Source organism: Neofelis nebulosa, chromosome 3 (assembly GCF_028018385.1).
Source record: "Neofelis nebulosa isolate mNeoNeb1 chromosome 3, mNeoNeb1.pri, whole genome shotgun sequence".
In the NCBI taxonomy this organism is placed as follows: domain Eukaryota; kingdom Metazoa; phylum Chordata; class Mammalia; order Carnivora; family Felidae; genus Neofelis; species Neofelis nebulosa.
The window spans coordinates 132,693,383-132,718,806 of NC_080784.1; the positions used below are offsets into that span (position 1 = coordinate 132,693,383).

The 25,424-nt window shown below is 35.8% G+C and overlaps 1 protein-coding gene and 1 long non-coding RNA gene across 7 annotated transcripts in view; one reads left to right on the forward strand and one right to left on the reverse strand.

The window, feature by feature from the left end:
• SNCA (synuclein alpha) overlaps positions 1 to 25,424 on the forward strand; it is a 156,761-nt gene that overhangs the window by 60,215 nt on the left and 71,122 nt on the right. The window lies entirely within an intron of this gene.
• The window catches only part of LOC131507324 (uncharacterized), a 32,366-nt gene continuing 28,567 nt past the window's right edge, over positions 21,626 to 25,424 (reverse strand). For all 3 annotated transcript variants that reach the window (XR_009259446.1, XR_009259447.1, XR_009259448.1), the window contains one exon: positions 21,626 to 21,844. This is a non-coding gene — a long non-coding RNA (uncharacterized LOC131507324). The remainder of the gene's footprint in view (positions 21,845 to 25,424) is intronic.

Genomic DNA, 25,424 nt, shown 5'->3' on the forward strand with positions numbered 1-25,424 from the left:
GTGTCTATTCATGCTTTCTGCCCATTTCTTCACTGGATTGTTTGTTTTTTGGGCATGGAGATTAGTGAGTCTTTATAGATTTTGGATACTAGCCCTTTGTCTAATATGTCATTTGCAAATATCTTTCCCATTCCGTTGGTTGCCTTTTAGTTTTGTTGACTGTTTCCTTTGCAGTGTAGAAGCTTTTTATCTTCATGAGGTCCCAATAGTTCATTTTTGCTTTTAATTCCCTTGCCTTTGGGGATATGTCAAGAAAGAAATTCCTGCGGCTAAGGTCAGAGAGGTTTTTTCTTGCTTTCTCCTCTAGGGTTTTAATGGTTTCCTGTCTCACATTCAGGTCCCTCATCCATTTTGAGTTTATTTTTGTGAATGGTGTAAGAAAGTGGTCTAGTTTCATCCTTCTTCATGTTGCTGTCCAGGTCTCCCAGCACAATTTGTAAAAGAGACTGTCTTTTTTCCATTGGATATTCATTCCTGCTTTGTCAAAGATTAGTTGGCCATACTTTTGTGGGTCTAATTCTGGGGTTTCTATTCTATTCCATTGGTCTATGTGTCTGTTTTTGTGCCAATACCATGCTGTCTTGATGATTACAGCTTTGAAGTAGAGGCTAAAGTCTGGGATTGTGATGCCTCCTTCTTTGGTCTTCTTCAAAATTACTTGGCTATTTGGGGTCTTTTGTGGTTCCATACAAATTTTAGGATTGCTTGTTCTAGCTTCGAGAAGAATGCTGGTGCAATTTTGATCGGGATTGCATTGAATGCGTAGATAGCATTGGGTAGTATTGACATTTTAACAACATTTATTCTTCCAATCCATGAGCATGGAATGTTTTTCCATTTCTTTATATCTTCTTCAATTTCCTTCATAAGCTTTCTTATGGTTTTCAGCATACAGATCTTTTACATCTTTGGTTAGATTTATTCCTAGGTATTTTATGCTTCTTGGTGCAATTGTGAATGGGATCAGTTTCTTTATTTGTCTTTCTGTTGCTTCATTGTTAGTGTATAAGGATGCAACTGATTTCTGTACATTGATTTTGTATCCTGCAACTTTGCTGAATTCATGTATCAGTTCTAGCAGACTTTTGGTAGAGTCTATCGGATTTTCCATGTATAATATCATGTCATCTGCAAAAAGTGAAAGCTTGACTTCATCTTTGCCAATTTTGATGCCTTTGATTTCCTTTTGTTGTCTGATTGCTGATGCTAGAACTTCCAACACTATGTTAAACAACAGCGGTGAGAGTGGGCATCCCTGTCGTGTTCCTGATCTCAGGGGGAAAACTCTCAGTTTTTCCTCATTGAGGATGATATTAGCTGTAGGCTTTTCATAAATGGCTTTTATGATGGTTAAGTATGTTCCTTCTATCCTGACTTTCTCGAGGGTTTTTATTAAGAAAGGATGCTGAATTTTGTCAGATGCTTTTTCTGCATCGATTGACAGGATCATATGGTTCTTATCTTTTCTTTTATTAATGTGATGTATCACATTGATTGATTTGGGAATGCTGAACCAGCCCTGCATCCCAGGAATGAATCCCACTTGATCAGGGTGAATAATTCTTTTCATATGCTGTTGAATTTGATTTGCTAGTATCTTATTGAGAATTTTTGCATCCATAGTCATCAGGGATATTGGCCTGTAGTTCTCTTTTTTTGCTGGGTCTCTGGTTTAGGAATCAAAGTAATGCTGGCTTCATAGAATGAGTCTGGAAGTTTTCCTTCCCTTTCTATTTTTTGGAACAGCTTGAGAAGGATAATTATTATCTCTGCATCAAATGTCTGGTAGAATTCCCCTGGGAAGCCATCTGGTACTGGACTCTCTTATTTTTGGGGAGATTTTGACAACTGATTCAATTTCTTCACTGGTTATGGGTCTGTTCCAGTTTTCTATTTCTTCCTGTTTGAGTTTTGGGAGTGCGTGGGTGTTTAGGAATTTGTCCATTCCTTCCAGGTTGTCCAGTTTGTTGGCATATAACTTTTCATAGTATTCCCTGTTAATTGCTTGCATTTCTGAGGGATTGGTTGTAATAATTCCATTTTCATTCATGATTTTTTCTATTTGGGTCATCTCCCTTTTCTTTTTGAGACGCCTAGCTAGAGGTTTATCAATTTTGTTTATTTTTTCAAAAAACCAACTCTTGGTTTCATTGATCTGCTCTACAGTTTTTTTAGATTCTGTATCTGCTTATTTCTGCTCTGATCTTTATTATTTCTCTTCTTCTGCTTGGTTTGGGGTGTCTTTGCTGATCTGCTTCTGTTTCCTTTAGGTGTGCTGTTAGATTTTGTATTTGGGAATTTTTTTGTTTCTTGAGATAGGCCTGGATTGCAATGTATTTTCCTCTCAGGACTGCCTTTGCTGCATCCCAAAGCGTTTGGATTGTTGTATTTTCATTTTCGTTTGTTTCCATATATTTTTTAATTTCTTCTCTAATTGCCTGGTTGACCCACTCATTCGTTAGTAGGGTGTTCTTTAACCTCCACGCTTTTGGAGGTTTTCCAGACTTTTTCCTGTGGTTGATTTCAAGCTTCATGGCATTGTGGTCTGAAAGTATGCATGGTATAATTTCAATTCTTGTATACTTATGAAGGACTGTTTTGTGACCCAGTATGTGATCTATCTTGGAGAAAGTTCCATGTGCACTCGAGAAGAAAGTATATTCTGTTGCTTTGGGATGCAGAGTTCTAAATATATCTGTCAAGTCCATCTGATCCAATGTATCATTCAGGGCCCTTGTTTCTTTATTGATCCTGTGTCTAGATGATTTATTCATTGTTGTAAGTGGAGTATTAAAGTCCCCTGCAATTACCACATTCTTATCAATAAGGTTACTTATGTTTGTGATTGTTTTATATATTTGGGGGCTCCCATATTTGGCACATAGACATTTATAACTGTTAGCTCTTCCTGATGTATAGGCCCTATAATTATTATATAATGCCCTTCTTCATCTCTTGTTACAGCCTTTAATTTAAAGTCTAGTTTGTCTGATAGAAGTATGGCTACTCCAGCTTTCTTTTGACTTCCAGTAGCATGATAGACAGCTCTCCATCCCCTCACTTTCAATCTGAAGGTGTCCTCAGGTCTAAAATGAGTCTCTTCTAGATAGCAAATAGATGGGTCTTGTTGTTTTTATCCATTCTGATACCCTATGTCTTTTGGTTGGAGCATTTAGTCCATTGACATTCAGTGTTATTATAGAAAGATATGGATTTAGAGTCGTTGTGCTGTTTGTAGGTTTCATGCTTGTAGTGATGTCTCTGGTACTTTGTCTCACAGAATCCCCCTTAGGATCTCTTGTAGGGCTGGTTTAGTGGTGACAAATTCCTTCAGTTTTTGTTTGTTTGGGAAGACCTTTATCTCTCCTTCTATTCTAAATGACAGACTTGCCGGATAAAGGATTCTCGGCTGCATATTTTTTCTGTTCATCACATTGAAGATTTCCTGCCATTCCTTTCTGGCCTGCCAAGTTTCAGTAGAGACATCCATCACTAGTCTTATCGGTCTCCCTTTATATGTTAGAGCATGTTTATCCCTAGCTGCTTTTGGAGTTCTCTCTTTATCCTTGTATTTTGCCAGTTTCACTATGATATGTCATGCAGAAGATCGATTCAAGTTACATCTGAAGGGAGTTCTCTTTGCCTCTTGGAATTCAATGCCTTTTTCCTTCCCCAGATCAGGGAAGTTCTCAGCTATGATTTGTTCAAGTACACCTTCAGCCCCTTTCTCTCTCTCTTCTGCCTCTGGAATCCCTATTATATGGATATTGTTGCGTTTCATCGCATCACTTAGTTCTCTAATTCTCCCCTCATACTCCTGGATTTTTTTGATCTCTTTTTCTCAGCTTTCTCTTTTTCCATAATTTTATCTTCTAATTCACCTATTCTCTCCTCTGCCTCTTCAATCTGAGCTGTGGTTGCCTCCATTTTATTTTGCAGCTCATTTATAGCATTTTTTGGCTCCCCATGACTGTTTCTTAGTCCCTTGATCTCTGTAGTGATTGTTTCTCTGCTGTCCTCTATAGTTTTTTCAAGCCCAGCGATTAATTTTATGACTATTAGTCTAAATTCATGGTCCGTTATATTAGTTAAATCGTTTTTGATCAATTTGTTAGCTATTGCTATTTCCTGGAGTTTCTTTTGAGGAGAATTCTTCTGTTTCATCATTTTGGATAGTCCCTGGAGTGGCGTAGAACTGCAGGGCAGTTCTCCTGTGCTGTCTGGAGTAACTTGTGTTGGTGGGCGGGGCCGCAGTCAGACTGTTGTGTACCTTATCTTCCCTTCTCCCAGGGGCAGGATTCACTGTGGAGTGGTGTGGCCTCTATCTGGGCTACTTGCACACTGCCAGGCTTGTGGTGCTGCTTTGGTGGGATCTCGCATATTGGCCGGGGTGGATCCGCAAGGTGCACAGCGGAGGGAGGGGTAGGCTTAGATTGTTTTGGTGTTGGTGGTCCCCTGCAGAAGGCACCCTGCAGCACCAGGAGGGAGGCAGACCCGTCAGAGAGATGGATCCATAGAAACAAAGCTTTGGGTATTTGCTCAGTGCAAGCAAGTTTGGTGAAGGGAACTGGTTCCCTTTGGAATTTTGACTGGAGGATGGGAGAGCGAAATGGTGCTTGCCAGTGCCTTTGTTTCCCTGCCAAGCTGAGCTCTGTATTCCAGGGCTCAACACTTCTCCCTCCAGGTGTCCTCTTGCCCTACCGCTCTCCGAGCAGAGCTGTTGACTTTTAACATTCCAGATGTTAAGTCCCGCTAGCTGTCAGAACTCACGCAGTCCGGCCCCTCTGCTTTTGCAAGCCAGACTCGGGGTCTCTCCTTTGCCAGGTGGCTGGGCTGCCCCTCCACCGCCCCGCTCACTCCCGCCAGTCTGTGTAGCGCGCACCACCTCTCCACCCTTCATACCCTCTTCCGTGGACCTCTTGTTTACACTTGGTGGTTTTCTGGGTTATTTAGGCAGATGTGGGTGGAATGCAAGTGATCAGCAGGACGCGGTGAGCCCAGCGTCCTCCTACGCCGACATCTTCTCCCTATTTATCTGATTTTCTTTTTCAACATTACTTTGACTGATCAGAGTCTTTTCTGGTTCCATACAAATATTAGAATTGTTTGTTCTAGCTCTGTGAAGAATACTGATGTGATTTTGATAAGCATTGCATTGAATATTATGTAGATTGCTTTGGGTAGTATTGACATTTTAATAATATTTCTTCTTCTAATCCATGAGCATGGATGTTTTTCCTTTTTTTGTGTTTTCTTCAATTTCTTTCATAAACTTTCTGTAGTTTTCAATGTATAAATTTTTTCCCTCTTTTGTTAGGTGTATTCCTAGGTATTTAATGGTTTTTGTTGGGAAAAATATTTTTATGCTGGAAAAAAATCTATAGTTATGTTGCATGCCATGTATACATAGGGATATACATATGCATATGCCTATACATATATAGATACATATAGGGGTCTTGAGTATTTTGTATATGTATTTTGAGTTTTTAAAAAAGAATTTGTTTTAAAGGAATTTGTTTTTTAAAAAATTAATTTGATTTAAAAGAATTTATTTTTAAAGAAACAAACAAAAAAGAATTAATTCAGTGAGTATCCATTGAACATGTGTATACTAAAAATCATGCTATGAATTTCCATAAAAATACTCAAAAACAATAAAAGTTTATTTCTCATTTGTATAAGTCCATGGTAGGTATGTTGGGCTAGGGGGTGAGTTTCCTGCACGGGGTGACTGAGGGACCCAAATTGTTCCCATTTTACAGCTTCACCATCCTCTAAGGGGACATATCTATTCCCAGTTTGAAGTAGCATACATTATTTCCTCTCTTCCTCCACTGGATATTGGACACAATTAATTCAAGACAGACTGGAAAATGCAGTAGATAGCCACATGCCCTGACAAAGAAGGAAAAACAGATTGTACTAGACAACTACCAACCTCTGATACAACCTATTATTAAGCACGTTTGTAGATACATGTTGACTAGAAGGAGATTGTTTTTGTTTCACCAAACATATACTGTACAACTTTTCTTTTGTTGGAAACGAATTAAGTTTTGGGGATATTGAAATTTTATAAACAGACATAGTAATTCTTGTCAATGAGCTCAGAAAGGATGGATATGTGTAAAAATATCATACCTACGTAGGGCTTATGTCATTTAAGTAAAATGAATATTCATGAGTATAATTTTTAGCAGTAAGTTTCTGTGAGATGGTTAAAAGTCATCTTTAAATGTTATTATGCAAAGGAGAAGATGATTTGGGTTTGGAAGTTAATAATAATACTTAAAAACAGTTCTTAAATTTTTTAGTCTTACTTTGCTATGTGTAAACATATTTATACCTGCTAACATTCAGAAGGTAGAGACTGTGGTTTTACAATCATGACAGAAATACAACATGGTAATAATGCAAGTGCTCCATTTTTTACAACCAACTAAGTCATGTTACCTGTTTTGGACCGAATTGACCATTAAGATTGATCTGGCTAAGAGTGCAGACATGGCCAAATGTGGAGAACCCATCTGTGTTATAAGTTTCCTTATACATTCTTATCCAAATGCTCCTTAAATTTTTATTAGAAATGTACTCTGGAGACCAGACACCCTCTTGGCTGGATCATTACTTTTATAACAAATATATATGCTCTTCTCACTGAGATATTTTTAGACATTGCCCTACTGGGAGTTTTTTCAAGTAATTAATATATAGCTTTTGTAGCAGCTTGAACTTGGCTTCTTGGAAATAATTCACTCTTAGCAGAATCTAGTGCCAGAAGAACATTGAAAGCTTCTATGGATGTTAGCTAGCTCAGAACTTCCTTTCTTTTCTTTTCTTTTTTTTTTGTTTTTGTTTTTGTTTTTTTTTATTTTTTTAATAGTTTGTCTTGAGGACAGGCCTTGTTTAGTAGAAGAAAAGTTTATTCTATTTATTATCTTCAAGTTACCTCCTCTGTCATTTCTCTGATTTTTTAAAGGAATCCAAGGTACTATTTTGGTAAGTAAAATTTATGAAGAAAAACCAGGTGAAGTATTGACTTCGGCTTATCTCTTACCTTCTAATAAACTTAGCCTTAAGACCCTTTTTAACTCACTTAGTTTTGATATGAATGAGAAGTTCTGCATTCAGTTTTTAGTTCCTACCAGAGTATCATACGATACTGTGACTGCTCATGGAGAAAAGACCTTAAAAATATATTTATTTCTTCTAGGTTTATTGACATATGATTGATAAACAAAAATTATATATAGATTATTCAGCATGATTTTTAAGGTATATAATGTAATGATTTAATATACATATATATTGTGAAATGATTACCACAGTCAAATTAACTAACACATTTGTCACCTCACATAGTTTCCATTTTCCTTTTTTATACTTGTGAGAATGCAAATATACAATACAATGTTAATACAATACTAATAATACAGTATTATTAACCATACTTTGCTTTAAATTAGATCCCTGAAACTTATTTATCTTATAACTGAAGGTTGTACCATTTAGCCAACATCTCCGCTATCCCACTAATCCCTTGGTAACCACTTTTCTACTCTGTAGTTCTAGGAGTTCCATATTTTTAGATTCCATATATAAGTGAGACCATACAGTGTTTGTCTTTCTCTAGCATATTTCACTTAGCATAGTCTTCCAGATTCATCCATATGGCCGCAAATGACAGGATTTCCTCCTTCCTCATGATTGAATAATATTCCATGACACATATGCACGTACACGCGCGCACACACACACACACACACACACACACATTTTCTTTATTTGTTCATTCATAATGTATACTTAGGTTTTACCCATATCTTGGCTATGGTGAATAGTGCTACAATGAACATGGCTGTGTAAATATGTCTCCAAGATATTGTTTTTATTTCCTTTGGATATATACACAGAAGTGGGATTTCTGGATCATATGGCAGTTTTATTTTTAGTTGTTTTTTTTTTTTTTTTTTTTTTGCGTAACTTCCATACTGTTTTCCATAATGGCTGTACCAATTTACATTCCTATCAATAGTATACAAGCGTTCTTCCTTTCTCCACATCTTCATCAACACTTATAATCTCCTTTATTTTTGATAACAGACACCCAACAGGTGTGAGGTGATACATCATTGTGGTTTTGATTTGCATTCTTCTGATAACTAGTGATGTTGAGTACTTTTTTTCATATACCTGAGCCATTTGAATATCTTTTTTGGAAAAAAAAATAAAAAGTTTATTCAGGTCTTTTGGTCTTTTTGTGATTGGGTTATTTGGGATTTTTTTGTTTTTTTGTTTTATTATTTATTTATTTATTTATTTATTTATTTATTTATTTGCTATTGAGTTGTAGGAGACTTTCATATATTTTATATATTAACCCCTTATTAGATACATGGTTTGCAAATATTTTGTCCCATGTTATATGTTGCCTTTTCAATTTGTTGATTACTTCCTTTTTTGTATAGAAGCTTTTTCTGTAGTTCCTCTTGTTTAGTTTTGTTTTTGTTGCTTGTTTTGATGCTGGTAGTATTATAGCCAAAAAATCATTGCCAAGACCAATATCATGGAAATTTTTCCCTATATTTTTTTTGTGGAAGTCGTACAGTTTCAAGTCTTATGTTTCAGTCTTTAATCTGTTTCAAGTTAATTTATTTGTGACTGGTATAAGATAGACATCCAGTTTCATTCTTTTGCATGTGGATATCCAGTTTTCCTAACACCCTTATTAAAGAGACTATCTTTTCTCCCTTGTGTATTCTTGGAGCCTTTGTCAAAGATTATCTGACCATATTATGAGCTTATTTCCGAGTTCTTTATTCATCTATGCATCTATTTTTTTTCCAGCACCATTCTGTTTTGATTATTATGGCTTTGTAATATGGTTTTAAACCAGGAAGTGTGATCCCTCCAGCTTTGTTCTTTCTCAAGATTGCTTTGGCTGTTTGGGGTCTTTTGTGGTTCTATATGAGTTTTGGTATTATTTATTCTATTTCTGTGAAAAATGTAATTAGAATTTTGGTAAGAATTGCACAGAATCTGTAGATTGTTTTGGTAGTATGGGCATTTGGACAATATTAAATCTTTTAATCCATGAACACAGGCTATCTTTCATTTATTTGTGTCTTCTCTAATTTCTTTCATTAGCCTCTGGTAGTATTTAGTGTATGTATCTTTCATCTCTTTGGTTACATTTATTCTTAAATATTTTATTCTTTTTAATGCTGTTGTATATGGGATAGTTTTCTTAATTTCTTTTTTGGGTAGTTTTTTGATAGTGTATAGAAACACAACTATTTATTATATGTTAATTTTGTATCCTTCAAATTCACTGAATTTGTTTATTGGTCCTAAGAGGTTTTGGGTTTTCTATATATAAAATCATCATCTTCAAATAGAAGCAATTTATCTTCTTTTCAATTTGGATGTCTTTTATTTATTTTCCTTGAATAACTGCTCTGGCTAGGACTTCTAGTACTATGTTGGATAGAAGTGGTGAGAGTGGGTATACTTGTGTTTTTCCTGATCTTAGGGAAAAGACTCAGCTTCTCATCACTAAGTATGATATTAGCTATGGGCCTGTCATATATGACCTTAATTATGTTGAGGTACATTCTTTCTACACCTTGAAAAGTATATTTAAAATTAAGTATATTACAAAGCATTTGGTACATATGGCAGCATAACAACCTATTATTAACTGTGCTATAACCTATTTATCCTCCCTTTCTTTTAGCTTAAAAAAAGAATTATTTTCATCACAATTATACATAAACCCACATCCAACAAACATCTGGGAAAACCATCAGTACTGCAGTTAGAATATGACATAGAGTATCCTGGTAGAGAGAGTTCTATATCTAGTGATATCTAACATAAATTTGAGTCTCAAATCTGTCCCTAACTACTGCTGTGTCTATGATCAAATCATGTGACCTCTTATCGTTTCAATTTACTTATGAATAAAATGCCACTCTTTATTTATAATTTTATATATTATAAATAATGTGATAAACATCCTTACGTTTAAATCTTTGTTTATATATTCATTAATTCCTTAGGAAAGACAGGAGAAATGAATTGAAGATGCATGTCTGCTGCTCAAAATATTGAAAACTCTTTATGTGCAATCAATGTAATGATATTTAGTAAATATTTCTCATTTTTAAATTTATTCAGAAAAGGACTTGCTTAAATGAAAGTATTGGACTTAGCTCTTAAAAGTGATTGAAATTCAGGGCACATTTGTTTTGAATTGAATAGATGAACAAATGAATGAGCTGATGTAAATGAACAAACAGATAAAGCATATGAATTTTATATTGTCTATAAACAAAGATTAGGCTTTTAATTCTAAAAAGTAGTGGAGTCAAGAAAAGCTAAGTTAGCTTCGTTCTTTCTTTCTTTCTTTCTTTCCCTACTTTAGTAAGGAATTGAACATATTTGAAGCAGAAAAGTATGGAGTGGGATGTATTAAATTCATTAAGAAAAAATTGGTTACATGTAAGATTTTGGTCTAGAAAAGTTGAGGAGAATGAGATATAGAAAATAAATGGAATTTTAAAGTCAAATATTTTAAGAAAAAAATAATCTAAAATAGATTTAGGAAACCAAAGCCAAACAAAAGATTGTATAGGAAAATACCTTTCTTTAATGATAGGCTTAAGTTCAAAGTGGCAAAAATTAGTTCAGAGTAGATTTTCCTGCTTATAATGGATTACTGTGTTTTGTTTTAAATCTGTTCAATTGTAACTTATGGGCTAAATTAAAGTAACAAGATACTTCTTCATAAAAAAAAAAAAAAGTTATTCACCGTCTTGCTTTTGTAGTAGTTTCCTGAACAAACACATACAAAGTCACTAAAAAATTAGCAGAATTGTACAAAGTCATATAACGGAGTATTTCTTTTGATGTCTATATAAGTAGTTGATCCTGTAGAAATGTTTTAGGAAATATACTCAGTATCACATAATTTAAGAGCTCTGTGACTTTTTTGTGTCATTTACCATCCCTCAATCTTTTGTGTAATACGAGAATAATATTATTTAGCAGGCAGTGTTATATGAGAATCAGATGGAAACATACATGCGAAAGCACTTTACAAGTGGTAAAACAATATATATATTTTTATTACTGTCATTAATGTTTGATAGATAAAACTTTCAGCTTCACTGAATGATCTGTATTTTCAATTCCTGGTTACACTGGTTTCCCTCTAACATTTCCTGAGATCAATGAATAAGACATTTCTCTTAAATATATTGACCACTGTCTTTCAATGAACATACTGGTACATTTTTATAGTAATGCCAAAACATAGTGAAATTTTGAAGCTCTTTATACAGGATAAATTTATGAACAAGATTAAAACTAATGAAATGAACAAATGAATTTATATGAAGCATGTCCCAAAACATTTCATGTCTAAGAGGGGGCCAATTTCAAGAAATGTCTGACTTTTTTTCATGGACATTTCAAAATAAACGTAGCTCATATGGTACAGTTTTAAGGAAAGGAAAGAAAAAAAAAAAGCTAAGAATTTCTGGAATCCTGCCAAAAGTATAATTTGGCATTTTATCCCACCTTCTGGATGCAGTTGATCAGCACATTACATGATGCCAAGGGCACAGTGGAACTAGAAGAAAACCAGAGAATTCAGTGTTCTTGCTCTCGAAGATCAACATGTTTTGTTAATAGCAATAGAATTCTGTCACTCCATACTGCAAATCTATATTATAGGATTTCTGGGACCAATCTCTTTTATGTTGCTAGACTTTCACATTCTCTGCCCACACTAACTTAGAAAAGTAAACATTTCTTGATACATATTGGTTGATAGTCCCATTCCATATTTCTAAAAATAGTTCCTTTAAAGAGAATTTATGTATTCAGATTAAAGTGATGAAATACATATTCATGTATTTCAAATAAAATATATTGATATCTTAAAAGAAAATAATTAGATTCTTAAATTTTTGGTCAAGTAGAATGATCAATCTTAAATAAGTATCTAAGATTTGTTTAGCTTCCACTACGTTAGGAAGGAATAACTTAAGGGAAATTTTAATAAAGACATCTCTTCATACATGTGGCAGTTTTAGGTTTAGGAAATACTACCATAGGCATTTTATAAACACATATTAAATTCTTGATACCCTTGAGAAGCTTCCAAAATGCCAGGGAAATTTCAGACATAACTGTGATTGCAGAATCTCCAGTCTTAGCATTGGAATGGACCATAATAGGCCCTCTTCTTCAGATTCATTTTTAAACCCAGAGTAATTAACTAATCTTCCCAAGATCACAAAGCTAGAAGGTAGTGGCATGGGCACTAGCACAAGTATTACTCTCCTAAGTGCTATATAGTCTTCCTACTACTAAGCCTTCTATGTTTTAAAAGTATTGAAGACTATCTCTACTATTGATGTTCTTTCATTGATATATTTCATATTTTTTGTCATTTGTTTTATATTTTTAAGCAATTGAGATATAATCCCCCTGTTCCCTATTTCCAATTCAGCTTAAGGAACTTAGGATAGGTAATATATAGATATAGATATACATATACATATACATATACATATACATATACATATATCATCTGCAAGATGATTGATAGTGATGCATCCCGTACAAACGTTTCTCTCCAAGTCGGGGGTTTCTCTGCTGATAATAGAAATATTATATATTATCAAGTGTACAAAAATCTTCTTCAACAAGGAATTTTCATGCCCCCCGCCTTATTATAGCAATCTGAGTATTGTGGTCCCATGTTGTCCTAGTGTCTGTGTTTAAGTCTTTTTGTTCACAGGTGAAGGAAGCGTGTATATGTAATTTGTCTAAGAGATTTGGAGTGCTCATGAAAGATGGCAAAGGGTCCCTTTTTCACTGATAAAAGTAATTCAGAAAAATTACCCAAAGATCATGTCACAGACTATATGACTATAATACTACGTCACATTTATAGTTTAAGGTATTTTAAATACAGACCTTGAAAATAGATATAGATCTCATAAAAATAATATAAGTAGTTTTTATTACTCACCTCCCTATTATGTGGGTCAATAATTTAAAAAAAAAGAAAAAAATAGCTTTCTTTGAGCTACCAAAAATGTGTATGTAAAAATTAGAAAGAAATGTGTATTTTCTCAAGTCAGCTCTCTAAAAAATTTTGAACGCGGGAATCGAAGTTTGTCCTTGAAAATTCATCACAAACCCACTCTGTATGCCTTTCCTGTTCCCTGGTGGGCTGTATCAAATAACTGGAATCTGGAGCTACCATTCTCATTCTTAAAGTCTTTCCTAACATTCTGTTGATTACTGGAATAAATAACTTTTGTCTTGCCTGATTCCTCTAACATCATAGTGATTAGGATCTTAATGTACCCTTTGGTCAGCAGAAGATAATTTAACCACTGATGGAAGTGGTAAATTAGGCCAAGAACAATTAAAATTAAGCTTAGAATTCTAAGGAGTAAAATAAATCTAGGGAAATTTGCATTTAAGTCATTAGTGTGACACAACATGTTTGCCCACGCGTGCCGAAACAACCAATTCCATATGGATATTTTTATTCACAAAGAAGTAACCACATGGGATCCCACTGTTGCTTCCCAGCAGCAAGAGTATTTTTCTAAAGGTAAAAAGATATTTAAAAAAAATTATGTGTTGCTTCAGCTAAAGCAGGATATTTTCCATTGGTAGTGGCTTTTAAAATTAAAACAAGTTCAGTATGTAGGTCATTAACCTTGGGTATGTTCTTTCTCGTCATGATCTTTAACCATCGGTTCTCAAATCTAAAGTTTTTGTTTTCTTTGCTAGATTATACTCATTCTCACAATACTGATATGATTTCATTATATTTAAAGACAAGAAAACTGTAAAAGTAACACCTTGCACCTCATTATATTTAAAGATGAATTCCTAATGAAATATTCCCCTCTGAGATTGAGAAAGGAATCAAATGACATCTATGCTACTTGGATAGACTAGTTCTAAGTGGTTTCTGGCTCTTTTTTTTTTTTTTTTAAACATGTGTCTTAATTTTTTTTTTTTTTTTTTTTTACCGTTTATTTTTGAGACAGAGAGAGACAGAGCATGAACGGGGGAGGGTCAGAGAGAGAGAGAGAGGGAGACAGAGAATGCGAAACAGGCTCCAGGCTCTGAGCTGTCAGCACAGAGCCCGACAAGGGGCTTGAACTCATAGACTGCGAGATCATTACCTGAGCTGAAGTTGGACGCTTAACCGACTGAGCCACCCAGGGCCCCCCTTTTTGACACTTATCTTAAGGAAAAATAAGAAAGTTGGTTATTCAGCTGTATTTGCTTTGAGAATATGTTTATAACATAAATATTATATTAGGAAATGTTTTCCTTTTATGTTCTTGTTTAAGAGCAAGGTATAAAGGATTTTAAAAATATCTACGGCGAGTACGTATGCCTAAAGTAAAGGAAAGTTGGGTGCCAATGACATTAGGTGAAACAGTGTACTATTATCTTACTATAAAGTTATTTAACTGAAAATATAAGAGTACCTCTTGTTTACGATTAAATGTCAGCTACAATCAGGATTCTACCTTCACTAGGATACATAGTTTGCTTTTTCCATACGTGGTGTTGAATGATACTGAGATACGTGCCTCTTTTGTGGCCACAGCTTTGTTCTAGTGCAGTCAGCTAGGCTTAGACATGCTCTTTTAGTGTGTGAAAAAGTGATACCTGGTGTGAAGCTATGGGTCCAGAAGGGTGTGACTATGAGCTCGATGTTAAGCAGGAAACCATAAGACTTCCAGTTGCATTTGTACAAGTTAATGAAACACATTTCACTCTTTTCCCATAACATCTTATTTATGCCAATCTTGTTACAAACTAAAACCCGTTGATCAATGTTGTGTTTTTTATTTTGCATTAGATGTAATATATACGTAAGGCCTTATTATGTGAGGCTCTCTATACAAAAAAGTATAATTCAATTCATCAATCACATATTGGACCTGTATTCAACTGCCCTTAGATTTTATAATCCAATTGACAAGTGGAGATGAATTAATCCATCACTTAATCAATTAAACAAACCAATTAATAATATAACTAATACTTAATTTCTTTAATAATCAAACTATGATAAATTAAATCAATGTGTTAATAAATGTTTTATGAGTATTATAGGCAATAACTTTGGAGAATAGTGATAGTAAAGGGTTGGTTCTCTGAAAACTAGTCACACAATAGTGAATTTTAATCAGATTCTTGAAAACTTTTAATGAGAGAAATAATATTGAAGGCTTCAAATATTCTGATGGCAATGCATAAAAATGCTTTGAAGAGAGAAGTTAGGGGTAGGAATAAAAATTTGAAGGCTATAACAGAGTCATCTGAAATCTCAAGATTTTGGAGTGCTTATTTATATAACTGTCAGTTAAATACTTAAAGGATAGTTTCTTTAAGAAAAGAAAATTCTGCTAACAATGGCTTATGCATAATAATTTTACAATAGTATTTTCCCTAGTTTATGCAATAGATTTAAAAGGCTTCTGAAATGATTTTCATACTACTAATTGATGGGCTTTTACAAAATGATAAGCTGGTAAAGTATTTTTTAAGGTCCCTGTTAGAAATAATATGTGAAATATTTGTCATTGGTTCTGAGGTACTAACCACAAACTATTCTATACATTCATATGTTTCCTGAAAACTCTTTAGAAATTTTTGTCCTCTTTAACACTTGTTATCTCTGTGTTCAGGTTTGGAGTAGGGATGTATATTTCCTAATAGCAGAAAAAACAATCAGTGTCTAAGGGGTATAACATGGGTCAGAAAACCCAGTGGCACCAGAGGTCTACACTGAGGACTTACCAAAAGGTAACAAAACACATGGATAGAGATCCTTGAAAGGTCTTCCTTTGGAGTGAAAACCATGCACATACCCTCACCTTCGTACACACACACACACACACACACACACACACACACACACAGGACCAGTAGGCCTCTGTGAGATAGGAAGGGATGGCCATGATAGTACAGACAAGCATTCTGAATGGCCATTTAGGAACAGGTTTCAAGTTTCCACAGGAACATGGCATGGACCCAACCTAAGCTATTACAAGTACTTGGCATTGAGAGGCAGGATTCAAAGCAGGAGCCTAGGTGTACAAATTGAGGAACCTTGGACAGGGGAACTATGTCACTGAAATATGGGTTTAAAAATACCCACTCCTCTTTGGACAGGGCCTTCCATGCCATGCAGGGTTTGTATGTGTGTTGTGGGACATAGATGGCAGGGAGATGATTCTATAAGCCAGGATGCTGCCATTAGCTTATGAACAGATAAACATTAAGGAGGACTTAGGTAAAAAAGCAGATGCCCCATGATCAGTGCTGGGCACTTCCATGATGAACCTAATAGAAAGGTGACTTTGTGTCCATTGTGCCCCAGATCTGATCACCAAAGAGAAGTAAATTAAGAACAGATTATGGACAGGGGCACCGGGTGGCTCTGTCACTTAAGAATCGGACTCTTGGTTTCGGTTCAGGTCATGATCTCACGGTTTCATGAGTTTCAGCCCCATGTTGTGCTCTGTGCTCACAGCATGGAGCCTGCTTGGGATCCAATCTCTCTCTCTCTCTCTCTCTCTCTCTCTCTCTCTCTCTCTCTCTCTCCCTTTCTGTCTGTCTCTGCCCCTCCCCCACTCATGCTGTCTCTTTCTCTCAAGATAAATAAACTTGAAAATAAAAAGAACAGATATGGACAGAGAAATAGGGAAGAGACCCATTAAACAGTGATATCTTAGGCATTTTCACCTGCTTAAGTATTTAGAACCTTAAATCAACCTGGTTCTGGAATGTGAGAGGAGGATAAGCATCATGGGAAATCAGTAGGTCTGGCAATTCCAAGAATTTCAGAGAAATGCTATGGAGTAGTTTGTTGTTTTGATTATAACTAACCTCACAATTGAGATCCCAAATACTAAATTGTTGGGGATTTTTTTTTTAATGTGATCTTTTGCCTCATTTTTTTAAACATAGTTTTCAAGATTCAACATAGTTTACAAGCATAGTTTATGAGCACATGCTTCTTAACAGCTGGGACTTTTTCTCTGCATATCTCTGTGATTCCGTAACAGGAGGTTTGAAAAATTTCAAACCCACTTAACCATCCAATCTTATGCAACCCGTATATTCACAAAACATTTGTGGGTCACACTGTGGGTTAGAGATACAAAGATAAACAGAGGTCATGGTGTCTCAAAGTATGTAATACGATGTGATAGGTATAGTATTGAACATCTGCAGCACCAAATCACTTCTAACTAGGCTTTTTTTTTTTTTGCCTTGGTACCCTTGTACCAGTCTCTTCCTTGCCTTCCTTCCCCTTCTCTTAGCCAACTCTTCCCTCTACTTCAAGACTTCCTGCAGACATCGCATGCTCCAGTCAAGTCTCCCTAACTTTCTTCTTCCCAGCCTGGCTTATTATATATTCTTCCTCTCTGCTTCCGTGGCACCTGTGTTCACTGCTGTCATTGCACTACCAAGTTACTTTGCTACCTTTCTGTCTCCTCCAGTTAGACTCTGAGCTCACTGAAAGCAACAACTACTACATTCACCTTCGACATTCATCCTGGACACCATGCTAAGACCGTGAGAGGGAACACCCGGAGATGAAGCTGGGAAGTAGGGTTTGCCATATAGCGAGTCACTCTTTATGTCATGTGTATCTCAACTCTAGCCGGTAGCAATATGAACACATTGACAGTGTTTCAAAAGGGGTGAGGTGAAATCACATTTCGATTTTAGAAAGAAAATTCTGAAGACATACATAGCATTAAGGGAAGAGATTAGAAATAAAAATTCCAATTAAGAAATTTAAGCACAAGTATGGGTGAGACATCACTGCAGGTCTGACCCAGATTTCAAATGTGGCAATGGATAAAATAGGTAGTAATTTGAGTGTGAGGGGTGAGAGGGAGGAAAAGAGAGGGGTGTGAAGAATACTAAGTGTGGAACTGTTTTTAAGGAACAAATGAAAATTTGAGTATTTGAGTTAATCAGGCCTAATACCCACTTTTGGAAAAAGTAAAATGCTTGGCAACTTACATTTCAGCCATGGGCTAAGAAATATGCATATAAATCTTCACTTCACAACCACCTTCATATACTGGATTTGACAAAGGAGTCCAGCCGGTTCCATTGCTTCCAAACTCCATTACAATCCAAAGCTAACAAAACAAATGAATTCTACTTACCCCAAGAATCCTATATAAAAAGTTATTGCCTTTTTTTCTAACCACGTGTCTAAGTATGGGTAGAACTTTTACCTATGTTTTAAGAAATTTTTACTATAACCATTTATATACATCAGTGTTTCAAGTAAACAAATCATTTCCCTAACTAAAAAAATTATAACTGGGTCAAAGTATTTTTTCCATAAGAAACATAGAAATGTTATAATAAATCATTTTAGAATTAATCAATTTTTTTTTTAATGTTTTTTACTTATTTTTGGGACAGAGAGAGACAGAGCATGAACGGGGGAGGGGCAGAGAGAGAGGGAGACACAGAATCGGAAACAGGCTCCAGGCTCCGAGCCATCAGCCCAGAGCCTGACGCGGGGCTCGAACTCACGGACCGCGAGATCGTGACCTGGCTGAAGTCGGACGCTTAACCGACTGCGCCACCCAGGCGCCCCTCAATTTTTTTATAAATTAAAAAAATTGATATTTATTTTTGAGAGAGAGAGACAGAGAGTGAGTAGGGGAGGGACAGAGAGAGAGGGATACTCAGAATCTGAAGCAGGCTCTAGGCTCTGAGCTGTCAGCACAGAGCCTGACGTGGGGCTCAAACTCACAAAGGGTGAGATCATGACCTGAGCTGAAGTCAGACGACATTTAACCGACTGAGCCACCCAGGTGCTCCAAAAATTAACTAAATAATTTTTAAATATTTATTATGTAAAATATGTCAGGTCACTTTAAAAGTAGTACGATTAAAAAAATATTTCAGTTTCATCTGCTAGCTATTTCTCAGGATGTTTTTTTCATATAATTTCACATTTCATACCACTATTACAGTTTTTTTTCCTTCAAATCTTCATAAGATATACTTTTGTATACCCCAGACCACCATCCTGGAATCCATACTTATATCTGAAGAAACATTATTAGCTTAAGGCTATTGTTAACATAGTTGTAAGAATATGCGTGAGTTTTACCATCAAGCAAATAATTGCATTGTATTTTATGTTCAATCCGAAAATACAAAATTTATTTTCAAACCCATAGAATGCTGATAAAGAAAATGGCCAGAAGACTCTGGGCTTGATTTTTAAAAATCTGAGACCATTCGTTGGTGGATTAGTGAATACTGTACAGGAAGATGATGAATAATAAGAATTAGTGAATACTGTATAGGCAGAACATTAAGGCTGGCTACAGGATTCAGAGGGTCAGGGATGGATGCATGATCCAGCAAAACATCCACATCTGTGCTCTTCTGTAATGTTTTTCTGAAACTTTAAAAGACAAAGAAGAAACCTTGGGAAACACTAGGTATTGACAGCTCTGGGTGCTGATGAATAAAAATGTAAGTTGCAGAGCGCTGGCACCTTGCCCAGGCACCATTGTATTGGGACTGCTTTGCAGCAAGGCTGACTGACAGAGGTGAACGAAAGCGACACTTGGTTCTAGTCCCTTTTTCCTTCAGACTGCACTTGACGCCTTCCCCAGGTTACTATCTGTAGCTGTGAAGCCTGAGAAAAGATGCCCATCTCATTTTCTTTCTCCCTCACCACCTATCTCAAGTTACATTGGGGAAATATTAGTTTCTTCAAGACTTTGGCCATGTGTGTTCTTTTGGTGAGTCAGCTTCCTTCATATTCTTTCATCCCACAAATATTTCTGAGCTGCCATTCAGTACTTGATGCTGTAACTGTTACAAGTGTGTTTTACAGGTCTGTTTCCTAAAGCCCACAGTTGAACAAAAAGTTTACAAATGAGAATTCTGAGTTCATTTATTCAATCGTCAAATATCTACTGGACATCTGTAGTTTGTCAGGGATTGTATTAACACTAGTGAGTCAAAGATGAACATGAGAAAACCCATACTTAAAGAAATTTCTGTTGCTAAGTTTTATAGTAGAAGTAGGTTCTGGGACCTGAAAGCACAGAGGCAGGATATGTTTCAATAGGAGCGGGGCCTTGTCTTAGCTTTGTTGGAAGCTGGAAGCTGATTTTGCAGTATAGTGGAGGATGCAGGTAGTTTATCTGGGTAGAAATCCTTATGAAGAGGGGAGAGTGTGTGACAGGTCAGGTGAAAAGCCGATATAAAGCAATGTTATTGAGGGCAATGGAGTCTCAAATGCTCTGTTATCTCAAGAATCATATGGACAGTTTCCCTGAATTATCTGTTGAAGGACAAGAGAAAGAAACTCATGAACTTCTATCTCCCATCATGTGAAAGCTGCCACTAGGATATGAATTCCGTGATTTGCTGCCGGAGTCCCTCTTAGGTTTGGCACTGCAGAAACCCCTCAGCAGAAATAAAAAAGGCACAGCATTTTAAGGCAAGATGCTGGCACAAAATAAATCAAAGCCCATGGGAAACTGCATCCAGCACTGGCTGGAATCTGAGGAGTTGCCAAAGGACTGTGAGAGTGACACTTTTGATGTTCCTTTTGATCTGCTCTGTAGTTCTTCCTGTGTAGAGGTGAGTAAAAGCATGCTGGACAAGTGGATTAACAAATGAAGAAACATGGCAGCAAAGAGTAGGTCTTCAATTCAGGAAAAGTCAAGATGCGATGTGCTTTTCCTGACTCTGAGAGTCAGAAAGAGAATGTGTGTGAAAGAGGAAGAAGTTGAGATAAAAAGTTAGGTGGGGTGAGACCTCATGCTGGAGAGAGTTGACTTTATCTTACAGGGGAAGAAAAGCTCCTGAAGGATTTTAAGATTTGTATTTTAGAATGGGACCTTTCTCACCAATATTTAGGTCTGACTTAGGGGCAGCAAAACTAAGGGCAGAAAGACCATTCTGATGATTGATGATGCAGAAATGAGAAAAGTGTCATCTGGAACCAAAGCATGAAGCTACCTAGGATATATAATCAAGAAGATTTAACAGGTTGGATATGAAAGGAGAAACAGCGAACAAGTCATTTGTTTTGTTTGTTTTTGTTTTTGTCTTTCCACTTTTTCTCTCCAAGTGTGGATGAACTCTATAAACACTTATACCAGAAAGTTCTGGGCATTCATACTTGTCTCTTTGATGAGACAAGTAAGCCCTTATATATTTAAAATGCATAAACAAGTTTAAATGTCAGGAAAAACATTTAAAGCATAAACAAATTCCCTGGATGGGGAGAGGGGAGAGACCTGGTTTAATTTTTTGCTGGCAATAAGGTTTGTGATTTTTGTACATGATGCTTATATCTAGACTCACATTTTGCTAATTGGAAAGTGTTTCTCTTTGTAAGTACTGCTACCACTGTTATATGTTTTAATGTTCCATTTTTTGCAAACTTAGAAATCTATGATCAAATAATCATCTCTGACAACTTTTAAAAAACATATTTAAATATGCAATCTGCATGGCTAATATGTAGAGGCACAAAAAAGAAAGTCCCATCAGATTTGGGAAAAATCTATAGTTTATTTACTTGTAATTGCAGTTCTAGCTCTGGAGAAAGGCAGCTCTTAGGTGTTTCAGCATCATACTTCCCTAAATGAATAATACAGAGGAAGAATTATCACTAGAGTATAGTTGAAGTAACAGTCAGTTGTCAAGCACAAAGGCCAATCCAGTAAAAATGTCCTTGGCTTCCACGGCCTCAGTTGAAACGTTGGCCTTTCTGTAAAAGATGCAAACAAACAAAAACCAACTGAAAAGAATCTGTTGCAATCAAAAAAAAATTTTTTTAACGTTTATTTATTTTTGAGACAGAGAGAGACAGAGCATGAATGGGGGAGGGTCAGAGAGAGAGGAAGACACAGAATCCAAAATAGGCTCCAGGCTCTGAGCTGTCAGCACAGAGCCCGATGTGGGGCACAAACTCACGGACCGTGAGATCATGACCTGAGCTGAAGTTGGACGCCCAACCAACTGAGCCACCCAGGCGCCCAAGAATCTGTTGCAATTTTGAAATACGTTGAAATTTTATTGGGGTGAAGCCACCTTCCCTTAAATAAGGGACAATTTGCTGGTTGTTTTCTTCCTAGGCAGATGGGACTAATGCCCTCTTTCTCTATTTAGTCTCAAAACCTCATCTGTTATCCTGTATCAGAAAAGCAGGACACAATAAGTGGAGATGTTATGTATGGGGATAATTTGAAAAGGGACTGGTAAGCAAATAAGGAGATTAGTATGGACACAGGTGGTTTGGGGTGGGGGAATGATTTGAAACCAAAGAAATAATAATTAGCAGAACCTGGTGCATGGTGTGTTTGTTGCATCAGAATGCAAGAAAGAGAAAAACAGGCAGATTTTTGTCTCCAAAGATTAATCTTCAATGAAGTCCTGGGACTCTTTTATTATTGGGGGATAAAGAAGTCCCTGACCATTTCATGTAGAATGTTGGTCACTTGGAGATGTCATATAAACATAAATTTATACTATATACTAATTGAAAACAAAGAAATTGCCTGAAGAATTTCAAAAGAAGGTGACTCAATGATTTTTAGAACTAGTATTGTATGATAATTCAAAACACGGAAACTGTTGAAGAAAAAGGAATCCAGAAAATGATGAGATGACCTTTTATTTGTGTCATAGTGGACTCTTTTCTATGATTGTGGGACAGACCTGGAATTAAGAAAGGATGGTCAGCTGGAAGTCAGCTACTGATGGGTGAAATCTATATTGAAGCCAGTGCTGGATGCAACACAAATGTCATCACTATTTAATATTATTGAAATAGTAGGATTAGTTTTGATGTTTACTGCTAGTACCTGTACATTTTACTACTTAATTAATACTTGTTAATCTTAGTTTCTACCTAATTCCTAGTAAAATAAAAGGCATAATACTAAAAAACAAAAACAAAACAACAAAAACAAATTTTGTTCTTCTTTTAAGAATGTCATATTAATGTGGTGGGCAGGATAATGCTCTCTGTTCCCCCCACCCACCCCTTATTTGATATTTATTTATTATTTATTTATTTATTTATTTATTTTGAGAGAAAGAGCATGCGAGTGGGAGAGGAACAGAAAGAGAATCAGACCCAAGTGGGCTTCAATGCCGGCCTCAATCTCACCAACCTGTGAGATCATGACCTGAGCAGAAACCAAGAGTTGGACGCTTAACTGACTAAGCTACCCACACGCCCCTCCCTTCCCCCCTCTTTAACCTCTAAAAATGTCCGCATCCTAATCCCTGGAAACTGAGAATATGTTGTTTTATGGAAAAGGAAAATATGGTTGCATTTGGAATTAAGTTTGCTAATCAGCTTACCAAGGATTGTCCAGGTGGGGCATATGTAATCACAAGGGTCCTTATAAGTGAAAGAGGTAGGAGAGAGCTTCAAGGTGATGCCACTTGAGAAAGCGTTGACCAGCCATTGCTGGCTTTCTAAGAAAAGCCATAGACCCAGAGGGGCATGTGCCAAGGAATATGGGGAGACTTGGGAAGCTGAAGCAGCAAGGAAATACTTTCTACTCTAGAACCTCCAGAAAGAAATGCAGGCCTGCGGACATCTTCACATTAGCCTGGTGAGACCCCTTTCTGACTTCTTACCTCCAGAATTGTAAGAGAATGCATTTCTATTGTTTTAGCCAGTACATGTTTTGTGATTTATTATAGCGTCAATAGGAAATGAATATAATTAAAAATCCTAAAAGACAATTCAGTGGGCATAATACTACAAGAATTTAGAAAAGATCATAACAATTTTGTTACCAGTTAGGAATTTAAAATTCATTGTTCCTTTTAAAGCACAGTCCTTTCAACTATGTAAATATCCCTTTGAATTTCATAGAAATAAGTATTATTTGATGACTTGTGAAAACACAGAATTTAAAATGTAAGTTAATGCTATTAAAAAAGAAACAGAAAGAACATAGTACACAGAAAGTCTGTCTAATGGACTTCATATCATACACCTATACCAGTGTTCATGGATTCAGAGGTGGGTTATGAAATATGATCCTCAAACAAAAATCTTAAAGGAAAAACATATATTATTCAATGAAAACTTAATACACCTGTTATGGGTATAATACACCTGTTATAGATGCATCTTTTGAACACTAGGCTGTATTTATTTAAAATTTTAAAGATTAAATCAAGGATGGTAGTAGTTCCTAATTTAAACGTCTAATCTAAGACATAGTTCTGATGTGGAACAGTTGTTTGATGTTTAAAGAAAAGAAAAGGCTAAAGAAGTCCAGCTACACAGTTATACTGTGGATACTCCATAACTATTAATTAAATTTTACTGGTTATACATTAGAGGAAAATGTTTCATTTTACTGTCCTTTAAAAAGACAAAACCCAGAATTTTTACACACTGCTAAAAGAAAAAAAAAATCAGTATTAAGTGTATGAAAGAGGAAAACTATCTTTTATTCACTTGTCTTGCATATTTTAGAAGTAAAGTTCAACTGCCCTTTATGTGAAAAAAAATAGTGAAATAGTTTAAGGAAAGTCTAAGATTTTGATTTTAAATAATCCACTTAATATTTTCCTTAAATGTTCATGCTCTCTCTTCCACCAAGTCCAGGTTTAAAAAAATAAAACCTACTTGGACTTTAAGGTGGAAGAAAAAAACTAGGTGTTTTGAAAATATCACACTTTCTTGCCTCTTTTTATTTTTAATACAGAAAAAGAAATTGTATGGATTCAGTTTGTCCTGGGATCTCACAAGTATCAGTATTTCTCTCTCCCCTTATCTTGATCACAACTTGAAATAGGATCTCAGTAACTAAAGCAAAATTGGGCTCTGAGATTTGGTTAAAAATTATTTGGCTGGGAGCCTGTTGCTGAGGGAAGAAGTAACAAATCCTGAGCATAGTTTTGGAGCCAAATGCCAAATTGTCTGTGCTTAGTATCACAGAATCAGCCTTACCCTTCAAAATGATTCCAGACCAAATGCCAGAAATGCTCTGGTTCTGGTTACAGAATTTACAAGGAGCAAGAGGCAGAATGCCACTTCTATGTGACCCTTCATGTTTTTCAGATTCAGTGTCTTTTGCTTTTTAATCCTTTACCATTCTGATTTTCTTTACGTTTCATAATTTTTAAGGTGATTACTTCCATAAGAAGCACTCTGTATATGTATATATTTTAAACACTCAAAAATTGCTCAAAGTATCTTGCAGTAAAAAATAGATGTGGGGGGAGACTTAAAATGTTCTTTCCCTATGCTGCCCCACTTTAGCATCTGTATTTTGTAAATTTTCCATTGTTAACACTTAATTTAGTGATAGTAACTG